Source organism: Aythya marila, assembly GCF_965140915.1.
Source record: "Aythya marila genome assembly, chromosome: 12".
In the NCBI taxonomy this organism is placed as follows: domain Eukaryota; kingdom Metazoa; phylum Chordata; class Aves; order Anseriformes; family Anatidae; genus Aythya; species Aythya marila.
In genome coordinates, this window is record NC_139053.1 from 20928909 (window position 1) to 20941010 (window position 12102).

A 12102-nucleotide genomic window follows, 5' to 3' on the forward strand; every position below is an offset into this window, starting at 1 on the left:
CCAGGCACCAGAGGTGTCCGTGTTGTGCCTCCTGGTGTGGGCTGCCACGCGGCTCCTGCTCGGGGTGCTCACCAGCAGCTGCAGCAGGGCAGGGGGCAGCAAGTCAAGTGTGGTACCCGGACAGTGGGGGATGTGTGAGGAACCTTTTGAAAGAGCTTAAAAAGGTTAATCAACTTCATAATTTGAAAGCATTTTTTGCATTTTTTTTTTTTTTTTGTAGAAGAGCTTCCTTTAAGAAGGCTTTTTCCATCTCCAGCTCTGCTGGTGAAGCTGGCTGCCGCGTTTGTGGCGCGTTGCTTCCACAAGCCAGAGGAGCCGCGATTCCCAAAGCACGAAGCCTCTCCCTGTCGGAGCAGTGCCTCACCTCATAACAGCAGATGGGTTTTATGTGCCAGACTAGTTTATCTCCCGTTTACCTACATATTTTTTATGGAGTTGTCTGTAAGAGACTGGACACCAGTGTAGCGCCCACTCCCACAGCGGGAGCGTGATTTTGGCTCCTGAGCCCAGCGCCCTCGGTCCTGCGGGGTGGTGCCAGAGCCAGCGCCCCGGGAAGGCGCCGCTGACCCGCTCGGTGTAGCAGCCGTCAACCCCAAACCCGACAGAAGCAGCTACATCTGTTTTGGCTTTGTTCGCAAGGCAGAGGGGAGGGAGGTGCACTCTGTGGTCAAGGGCCAAACTACATGTCATATTTCATTACCTTCATTAGCTACTACAGAAGGCTGTGTTAAAAGAAAGGAGGTTGTGGTTAACCCTTCAGCTGCCAGCTTTTATTTAAAATTCACTTTTATTTCCTCTTCTTGCTCTTCTCTTTACCTTTGTTTTTAGCTTATCAAAACTGTAAATCACCTTTATGCCTGGGATTTTGCCCCCTTAAAGTAAAAGAGGCAGCGAGCTGCTGCTTCGTTCCTGGCTAGCCGAGCAAACCATCTGGAAACGGTTAAAGGGAACAGTAGTGTAAACCCAAAAGGGAAAGTGTATTTAGCATTAATAACACTTTCCTTTTTATTTTGTCCACAGTTGTCTCTTCCTTTTCCACCTCACATTATTCTGTTGATTTAATATTGCTGACTCCTTCTGATGGAGGTGAGGTGAAAGGGCACTTTGGCTGCAGCGAGGTTGGTTTGGATTTTGCTTGCTGGTTAAGGATGCAATCCCTATGAACGAGTACTGTGAAAGGAATGGAGAACTCCCCACACATTGATTAAACTAAATACAGGGTGGGGATGCTGTATGACATAGTTGAGGCATTGGATGTTTCCCTTGCAGTTAGTTGGCTTTGAACAGCACTTGGCTACATCCACCCAGGCAGCCTGCGACGATGCGAATGTTTGATCACACCGTTCATACACTTTGCTAACAAGGATGTTCCCTAATTTAATGACCTAAACATGGCACTACCAGCATAGTGTTGTACCCGTTATTGTGGGTATAGGAAGGAGCCCTAGAGAAAATGAGGGCTTTACTGCAGCTGGTCCTGGGCTCGTCCTGGGAGCAGGGGGTGCGCAGGGTGCGCTGCTTGTTTCTGCAGGGGCTGTGGGTGGGGTGGTGCTGCACCGCTCCCTGCGGCACAACTGGTTGCACTGGGAGCACTGTGCTGAACTGGGATGGGAGGGAGGCAGTGTCCTCTCGCTTCACAGACTGCTGAAGTCTGGGAACATGTTTGGTGGCTGTCACAGCACTGCTTGGCTCCTGGTTTTGGTATCTGTATGTTAATGAACCTTGTTTTAAGAGAAAATCTGAACAAAATTACTGGCCGGCCTCACGTTAGCTTTCCAGCGGATCTATTTGCTATATGCTTTCATAGCACTGCCTTTTGTTTGGAGGTAACAAGATAGGATTTTTTCTTTTTAATGTCTTCTCTAATACAACAAGCATGTAATTTTTTTTAAATCTGCAAGCTGGTCAATTGGTTTCAGAACTTATGCATCACACTATGCCTGAAAATAAGTTTAGGAAACAAACTGAGAAATCAATCTGAAAGCTATGTCAATTTAAAAATTAAGAATGAATTAACAGCTGGGAGTGTTTTATTGATATTGCAGTGTTACAGATTTGACAGCAGAAACAAAACTATTCTTTAATTAATAAAAACTCTTGAGCAAGAGACTATTGAACTGATACCATTTCCCTTCACAGTCTAAATCTTCTCCCTTTTCTCTGGCAAGTGTCTGTTTATTATTTGTTCTTGCATTTTTACACAGATATGTTGAGACATAATCTGTGCTGAGGCAAGATAGCATAGCAGGATTAAGATTTAGCTCTTTATCCGGCAGCAACAACAGTACATACAGTATTTTCACTATGGTTCTTAAAATCCCAGAAGACTACGTTCTGAAATTACTCAAATTTCTTAAAAGATGTGTGTGAGGGGCATATGTCTTAGCAAGTATGCCTGTAATATCAAGCAGGCAGTACTTTTTCTTAAAATTTGACTCAAATTTTGATTTGGAATGAGATTTTTATCTGATTGTTTTGGCTGGCACAGATGTCTACTACAAATTTGTAAACCTTTAGTAATAGGTGTTTTTAAAGGAAATACCTACACAACCTTAACCACACTGGAGTGAATGCAGTGTGATTAAAAAATGGGGCAGAACAGCAAAAATACTGCTTTTAATTTATCATTTAGTGGTAGGAAAAGGCTTGTTTACTTCTTTCATCCTCTGTGCTCCTAAGACGTTCAGCCATTATTTTGAAATGTATTTTATAATAAAAATCTCAGTGGTTATGTTGCCTAGGGCTTTAGTGTCCATTTTTGAGAAAGGAAGTATTTTTAAGCTTAAAAAAATATTCTGTTGACTGATTACATTTCACTGTTTTAGTTGGATGCTGCTGCCTTGAAATATACTTACAGCAGAGACTTAAAAATAATTCTTTGTGACCCTGTGAATCAAAAGGGTTCAGTAACTCAGGAACATTTCATATATAGTATATTTCTTATTCTATTTTAAGCAATTAGCTTAGTTTTACAGGCTCAGTGTACATTTTCTATAGATACTTTTATAGATGAACGCTTTCACTCCCATAAATTCAGGTGCAAGGAGATGCATGGAAGTAGGTGCCCAGCTGGCATGTGTTATCCACGTGTTTCCTGCAATACAGCAGGAAAATTGTCACACAGCAAGCTTTGCAGTCCAGGATGGGATGTCCCATTCTCCTTCAGGGACTCACGGACGTGGGCTGAGCCTCACAACCATGTTACGCCTGTGTTCTTGGCACGGGGCAGTGCTGATGAAACCATACCAGCCCTTTACTGGGAAAACGTCTTTGTTCTTGGTCCTGCAGATAATGTGTTAACTGGGAGCCACGCTAATACCTGAGATGAAAACTCACAGCAAGACAGGGATTGTCAGGAGAAGCCTCTCAGGCTGTGGCTCTTACAGCAAGACCTCAAATTAATTCTCCTCCATGTCAAGAGCATTTGGCCTTAGACACAACAGAGACAGTCACATTTCATTGCAGTCAGGTTTCAAAGCCTGTTTGCCCAGGTGCTCATTCAGTTGTCCTCAGCAGAAGAACCTCAGGCAACTCTGTACAGTGCAAGCCAGAAATAAACTCTTGCATGCTCGCACTGAGCACTCCCCGGAGCCTGGAGGCCTGATCTTAGCCATCGCTGCTGACCCTCTGCCCACGGATGCTTCCAGTAGGCAACCCCTGGCACAGAGTGCTTGCTGTGTTAAAGTGAAAAAGGAAGCAGGATACACAGCAAGGTCAATTGGCATGTGCACAGATCCCTCCAGAAGATGAGCTGGAAGTAGATCTCTTCTATCATTCCAGTGCTCCCCCCATCTAACAGCAACCCACAAACTGCAATCCTCCACATGTATCAATGTGAAAATAGCTAAAAACATATTCCCCTCATTCCCCAGGGATGAACAAATACCTTCATGAGTGGTAAATGAGATCTACTGCAAGCACAGAAACTGCTATAGATATGTAACAGAAAGGAAACCTAACAAATGCATTCTATACAATGCAGATTGCTTTTTCAAGGTTACATCTGGTGAATGCACCTGAAGTGGGGATGTTCTGATGTGGGGAGCTGTTATTATCATGTGCCACAGACAGCTAATGCCTAGGATTATTTTTCTTGATTTTTTTTTTCTGGGCACCTAAACAGAATGTTGAGGGGAAGCGTGCAATGAGATGTGACCTCCCACTTGCAAGAAGATGCAGGAGGTGAAATGTGGGTCAGCCTGCCATGGTCTGCAGAGCTAAGGGGAAGGAGCCTGCTTCTAGCCACATGAGGTCTTCTGTATTGCACAGCGAGATTCCAGGATCCTCCACCTGCTGTCCTCCATTAAAACCAAGAGCTCTGTCTTGTAAATGAATGTGGAAATGATGAGCAGAGTTAGGTTCCCCAGCCGCACTGCAAGCCTGCAGCTCCTGCCACCTGGCCGTGGGGTGGTGATGCCCACCTGGGGCTGCTGCTGGGGCCGGGGGCCATGTGGTAGCAGGAGCCCCAGGGGCTGGCCAGGCAGCATGGAGGGGGCAGACCCCAGGTGCTGGGGCCCAGTGAGTCCTGTCCCAGCTTCTGCTGCTTGTTTAGGGCTAATGGCTCGGTGGTCTTGGTGGGACTGTGGCTCTGCAGCAGAGGGGATGCTCCGTGGGGTGGTGCTGAGCCTGCTGCTCTCGGCAGAGCACCTGAGAAGCAATGGGAAAATCTTTAAACTTACAGCACCCTGGCTTGAAGTAAGAGTTCTGAAATCAGCAGTTATTTTGAAAATGGGGGCTTAATTTCATAATTTCATCATCTGCCAGTTCATTATTGCAGTACAACAGTGATGATGTTTATGCAGCTTCGTAAATATGCTTTAAAAGCCCAGATGAAAGCAGCCTGTACGTGTGAAGTATTACTGGTGCTGCAGCATTGTCAGCTCGTTTCCACAGGTGTTCACAGAGCATTGGAAATATCTGCTAAGTTTGTGTCAGTGCAAGCAAAGTGCCCGAGGAAACAGAGCACTGAGAAAACCAGTGCACATGGTAAGGTGGACTTGGCCAGGAGTCTCTTTACACTTTCTCCAAGATCGGAGCTTGGGGATGAAGTAGGTTGGGAGTGGGCTACATGGGCAGGATCACGCAGGGCTGGAGGAGTGATGTACTGGGGCTAATGTGATTTGTGAGTGAGGGACATTGTTCAAGCTCTGTAAGAAAGTGCTTACTTCCTGCCTCCAACCAGAGCTATCAGTATATCACTTTCAAAATGAGCAGTTTAAATTAAAAGCTAAACTCAAAGAAACCTGACTGCATCTGGGACTTGTCAGAAGCCTCATTCAGATGTGCTATTGTCACATTTTCCAGGAGCCTGAAGATGTGGAAGATAATTATCCCATCCCATAGACAAGTCTATTTGTTCCTTACACCAGTTGCTTCTATGGCTGTTACATGGCAATTTGAGTTGTTCCCCCCTGCCCCTCATTTAAAGGGTACAGCAGATTTAGGCTGCTGCTCTCATTTTTGTTTGCATATGGTGCAAATCCAAGTATTTTGTGAAATGAAGTTGATGGTATTCTCCCATTCCCAGACCCCGTTGCCACACCCGTCTGTGGATTTATAGATTTGTTATCTGAAGAGGTGTAATGAAATGGTCACAGCCTTTAAGTAGAGTTCACCCCATCCTGTGAGGACAAATCTTCAGAAGCTCTTGCAGATGTTGCAGCAGACGTGGCCCCAGCAGTGGGTGTGAGCGTAGAAGTCCCACAGGTCGGTGGTGGCAGCAGTTCAGAGCATTCCCTGTCCCCACAGCTGATTTTTTTTTTTTTTTTTTTTTTTTTGTGGTGGAGAATCTGATTTCTAGATTGACTGTTGGGTCCTGGCATCCCCCGTGCCCCCAGCAGGATCTGTGAAGCTGTTTGGGAATCCCTGGTTCCCGGAGTCATTGCAGGTCTTGGGGCCAGCTGGTACCAGGCGAGGGCTCGCACTGCCTGCCCAGCCTCCTGCTGGCTACTGCTGCTCCCAGTGCCAGGGGGGAAGGGGACCCAGGGGGCTGTGCCCTGGAGGATTGCTGCTCCCCTTTGGGAGGCACAGCGATCCCTGCGTGTGGGGGGAAGGAAACTGGAGACGCCCACTGATACTGGTGGAGAAGAAAATGTGAATTTCAGAAGTGGAGGGAAGAGGAGGAAAGGGATTGCCTTTCTTTGTATTAATATAAGATGAAGATTAACTCTGCTAGCAGGATTCTGTTGTCTTGTCAGAATTCAGTGGTTTTCTATTTTGGATCAGTGCAGTGCCAGAATGTAAATCCGATTGCCTTGTGTCTTTCAAAATAAAATCAATAAGCCTTGCTGATTGCTTATATGGGCAGCTAGCACACCTTAAGAAGTAAGAAAGGTTCAGACAGGAATATAATAAGGCCTGGGAAAGTGGCAGCATGAAAGGGATGACCTTTATTTGCAATCATAGCTGAGATTTACAGTTTATTACTGATAGCTTTTATAAAGAGCCATTCAGTTCAGAGGTGAGAGGTTTGTCATCTGGAAATGCAATTAACTTTAGCCTTATCCCAATCCCCCTGGTCTTAGTGTGAGAGCAGCACTTCAGCAATATCATGATTTTCCCTCTAATTTCTTTTTTCCCTACATTTTTGTCTCTCATATCCCTTGTTCTTCGGCATAAATGCAGGTGCATGTTTTTTGCTGCTATTATATCATTATTATTAGATGCACCTTTGAATTTTTTATTAGATCCAACTTGATTTTTGAATGAGAAGATTTCAAAGAAGAGTGACATTTAAACTGGAGAAGAGCTAAGATAACTCATGGAATGAAATTGTGCTATATATGTCAAAAATTAATTACAGACATGGAATATTTCAAATAAAAAAAAGGTGGGGGAGAAACAGTTGATTTTTCAATAGCAGTGATGGTTGCTCTTTTTCACTCAGAGCCCGTACACTGACACCTATCCTTGCACCTGCACACTTTAGCCTTGATGCTTGGCAATGTGCGCTTGTGCATCAACCAGATGTGGTTGCACTGTGCGTGTCTGAATACACACACCCTGTGGAAAACACCACGAACAAATGCAAGTACTTCTGGTGTCCCTGCTGTGTGCACAGGAGATCTCCCCAAAGGTCTCTTTCTGTTTCACAGGCTCACTTTCACAGCCCCCTTGTCTGCTCAGGCTGCTCTGCAGGAATGTCAGAACCAGACAAAAGCGAGAGCCCCACTCCCAGCCGCTGTCCCGGTTTTTGGGAGCCCACCCCAGGGTGCCAGCACTGTGGCTCCTGCCCCTGGGTCTGCCCCTCGGGTCTGCCAGTGCCCGCCCGGGGAGGCAGCGGCTGGCTGCAGGGACTCAGCAAACTCCTGCCGGCTCTGTTTACTCCAGGGTAAACTAGAGCAGAATAATTACTACCACTGTGTTTTTCATCCCTATTTTATTGTGGCTATTATTTTCATCAGTGTTAGAGGTTAATATCCCTATTTTTCTCCTCTGCTGCCTGAATACAATAGGGGCTCAGCAGACAGCCGAACCAGGTGGCAGAGGCAGCAGCGCTGCCTCCAGCGTGAGTCCAGATCAAACCATCCCTGGCGTGGGTGCTGGGCCTGGCACAGGGTCCGTGTCCCCCTCACTACCCCTCAAAAAAAAAAAAAAGAAGGAAAAAAACCACCTGATTCAACACAGCATGGACCACCCGGGGCAGGGTGGGCTGGAGGTGCGTGGTGTGAGGATGTGCTCCGTGCTGGGCCTGCACCAGTCCTGCCCAGCAGGGTACTGGTCTGGCACCTGTCCCACTGGTACCCAGGTGTCTGACAGCAGAGAAAAAGGCAGACTGGCTTCAGTGTCCTTAAAAACACCTTTCTGTGGTGCAAACAAGTGTTAATGTGAAAGGGGAGATTGCCTCAAACAACATGTTCTTAAACTGGAAGAGTAAACAGTGCCCTTTTCTGCAGAAAGCTTTTGTTCTAAGGTGCTCTTTATCTTGATGATATTCCAGTCCAAAAAGCCTCCTTCCTGGCTCTTGACAGCAATAAAGAAACCTCAGTTGTATTTATAGATTTTTTTTTTTCCTTATAAGATCCAGACCAGGGTAAGGGTGTCCTTGGTAGGAATGCTTACCCTTTTTTTCTTTCCTTTTTTTTTTTTTTTTTTAGGCTGAGTGCTTTTATCTTAAACTCTTGGTAACAGAGGAATGATGGTGCTGCTTGCAGTGCAATTATTTATTTTGTTTGGAAGCAGAAGATCTGATTTTCTGGAGTTGAGAAATGGGATTGGTTTGTAGGTCCCAAGGTAAATCTGCCCTTCCCGTGTGGAGGAGGGAGCAGGCAGGAGCCGCCACGCAGCCGCTTGGGTTCAGTGCTGGTTGGACCTGGTGGTGCTGCTCGGTGCTTCCCGCTGCGTAATGGAAACAGAATGGGCTAAAATGTAAATAGATGGCGTGCTTTTATTTAGGTGTTAATATCCCGGATCAACTGCTCAGACCTGATTTTAATTTTTTTTCCTGTTCTGAGTATCGGGGTGAAGAGACGTTATTTCATCAGGTAGCTGGCTCAGACTGGGCTCCGTAAGGCGATGGGCAATTTCTGCAGTGGTTTTGCTAATAGCAGACAGATACATTTAAAAAGTGAATGGGAATCAGACAAAATAAAACCAAGTGTGCCACAGGCTGGAGCACAGAAGCAAAGCTTGTGCTGTGCCCCGAGGTTGCGGGGCTGGGGCAGCTGCTGCGTGCTCCGGTCCTGCCCAGGCGCTGCTGGCTCGGGGTGCTGCAGCCCGCGGCTGGGTAATGCTGCTGCTTGGTAGCGAGGTGATCTCCCTGGGCAGTCCCTGCTGTCAGTACCCCACAGGTACTTGGTGCGGTGCTGTATGCTTACGTGTCTTTTGGATAGATGCATGTAAAATGAAAGGGTTGCGTGCACCCTATAAATAAAGGCCGTGTTAACTGGTAAATATAGCATCGCAGTGCTGGGTGCTAAGTCAGAGCTAATGGACAACGTAAAACAAGTACTTTGATATGTTTTTAGTTGATAAAGAGCAGACAGCAATTATCACTTAGACTAGTAGGTACCAATATTAAGTGTTGTCTTAAAAAATCACTGAGACTTATGATCTGTGATTTAGAATTTTCATTAAGGATCTGAAAAGGGGTACAAAAATCAAATGTGACCAACTTGATTAACCTCAAAATCAGAAGTAGCAAATGCCTGTGTGACAGAAATCAACTGTAGGTACCTGGAGAATTTGGATACGTGTACTTCAGGTATCAAAATGATATTCAGCGCAAAGGAATGTACCCTTACACCCAGACAGATGGAAAAGTAGCACAGAGCTGAAGATTTAAAGAGACTGAGTCAGAAAGAGACCTGTAGTGGATTTCAATCAAAGCATCATATTGCAATAAAAATGTCAGTATTTTTTCATATGCGAATATGCAGTGGGATTACAGCTGAGGTTAGGAGGTTTGATAGTATGATCTGCTCAGTTGGTGCATCTGGGTCTGGAGCAGTGCTTTTCTGGCTGGCAGGTTTCAGAGTGCAGCTCACAGGGATGAGATGGGGCCGTCCTCTGTGCCGCAGGGCTCTGGCAATGCCGAGCCGCCTGTGGGGAGGGGAAGCTGGCCCTTTGCAGCAACTGAAATGCAAAGTTTCCTTCTGGTTACTAGTCAATGGTTTTCATGCAACGGTAATAGCAAAAACAAGCAAATGAAAATTTGAAGTCTTATTTATTCAGCCATTTCTTATCAACTGTAACACCCACATTCAGCGTGACCTGGGTTTGTGTGCTTTTTGACCACCTAAAATAACGGATGGATATAAAAACTGTATGCTCATCCACAAAGGCTTTAAAATCTGTATTTTCTGTATAATAAAAGAATTCCTAAAACCTGGAGGGGTGGGAAGGTCATTGGTGCTCTGCTGCTCTGCTCTTACTTTCCTTTGTCTCCTTGCTCGTGGTGCCTGACGGTGCTGGTGGAGCTGCAGGACTTGGGGCAGGGCTGCTGCTGCCCTCCGGAGCTCCCCAGGCTTTCTGGTGGTGTAATTTTGTCTAGGATTGGGTTTTTGGTGGCCGCTGATGGACAGTGTGTCCACTCCTGTGATAAGCTGGTAGTTCTGCTTCCACGGGTGGATGGCAGGCAGGAGATTTGTGTTTGTTTTTCTCAGGCATGAGAAGAATTCACTGGAATCAATGTGTCAGGGACCTTGCCCAGCACTGCATCTGCAGTGAGAGCACACACTTTGTTCTCTCCTGTGGAGAAGAAATCAAATTTCTGTTACTTCTTAGCGTATATTGTATCTGAGGAGTCCACAGAGTTTTAGTTGCTTTGAGTCTTTGAGGCAGGCCTATTTATATAGCTAATTTTTTTTAAAACAAAAGGCACACGGGGCAGAATCTCTAAAGGAAGTTTGCTTTGAATGTTTAGGAAGACTTACAGCAAGGACAATGGGAAGAGCTAAGGGATCTGGGCTGCGTTTTGTTTGCTATTTCTTTCCGTTTTGGCCGAGGAAGTGAATTTGGGTGCCTGGTACCGACACCTCTGCTATCTGCGCTGGGGTCACCCCACCTGCACTGCCCCAGGCTGGCTGCAGCCGCTGCCTTGCAGAGGGCTCCGCTCACAGCACGAGCTGGCGCTACAATAAAACAAATACATTTTACAGAGCATCATCTATTTTACCTTCCTCATTTGCAAATGAACATAAATGGGTTCATGTGAAACGTGGATAATAAGTAAGATGCAGTAGGAAATTAATTAGAATATATTTATAATTACACACCTAACTCGAACCTATTAGTTACACTATCTGTTCTTTAATTGCTTTCATTTTGTGAATTTCTCCAGACTTTAAAAAAATATGATAGCGTTTAATTTAAACATTCTGTGAAGTTTATCCCTAGAAACATACGTTAAATTCAAATGGGGTAAATTTTTGCGAGTGGGAAATTATGTCTTGGAGAATTAAGCACTCTGTGCTTTAAATTCTTATAGACTGAAGCCCTGGGATAGAACTTAAAATATATGTAAAATCCTGAAAAAAAGGAAAATACAGGAATTTATTTCTAGATTGCCACCTCTGTCCTTTGTTATTTTGTATGGGCAAATGGTAAAGCTAAACAAGGAAGTTGCACATTTACTAAGAATTTTTATATTTCAAAATCTGACTTTGGTCTAAATTGTAACCATAGACTGAAATCAGAAGAAAAATCATGTATCTGATGGCTCCCGGTGCCTCTCGGTAGTGTCGTGCAGGCTGAATGCCTACGAGGTTGGGGAAAGTGCATCGAGTCCTTCCACAACCAGTTGCAAGCATCTGTGCTACTGACGATGTGGTCACACACACTGGGCTCCTCTGTCTTTGTGTACTGTTCTGCCAACGCTGTTCCCAATGATTTTCTCAACACAGAAGCCAAACTGCGTGTTTTCGCAACAAACAGCTGGAGGGTGCACAGCATCTCTGCCCCGTACTCCTGGTGGATGCGTGATGGACTTCTTCAGCACTAAAGTACACGTGCTGTTAAAAAATGTGATTTATGGTGTGCTCCAACATGGTCTTTGTTTTGTAAGACTCTGGTCCAATCAGTCATAAAATCGCAGGTGTTCTTGAGGGCTGATCTTGGTGGGTGTTGCAGAGCAGAGTGAGGAGATGGGTTTGGAGATCCAGAACCCAGGGGGTCTGGGTTAGGAGACAAGAGATAGGCAGTGACTATTTAATCTGTCTGAGGTGGATGGTTTGGGTTGTGAAAGAGGCCTCTTCACTATATAGACTGAGTGACACTAATGGATCAAGATTTGGTTTATGCTGGTTAATGGTATCTCCTGCTCTGATGCCTGAGGGCTTTTAGGTACATTGTTTTGCGAAGTGGCACGTGTTTGGACTTTCTGGGAGATGTTCAGAAATAAATGAACAATATTTCTTAGCACTTCATGAAATACAAAGGACCCAGAGGTCAACAGTCACTCTGCTTTTATTTTGTCTCAGGATTTTTTCCCCAGTTTTTATATTGGTCACATTTATTACATAATTGCAAAAGAGAAATGACTACTCCATAGATCTGCATGGAAGCAATTTCTCTGTATCAGGTAGTTGAGACCTGAAGATTACATATAGGTGCTAAGAATGATGAATAGAGTGCAACAAGATGTAAAATGGTCGATAAAGTCAG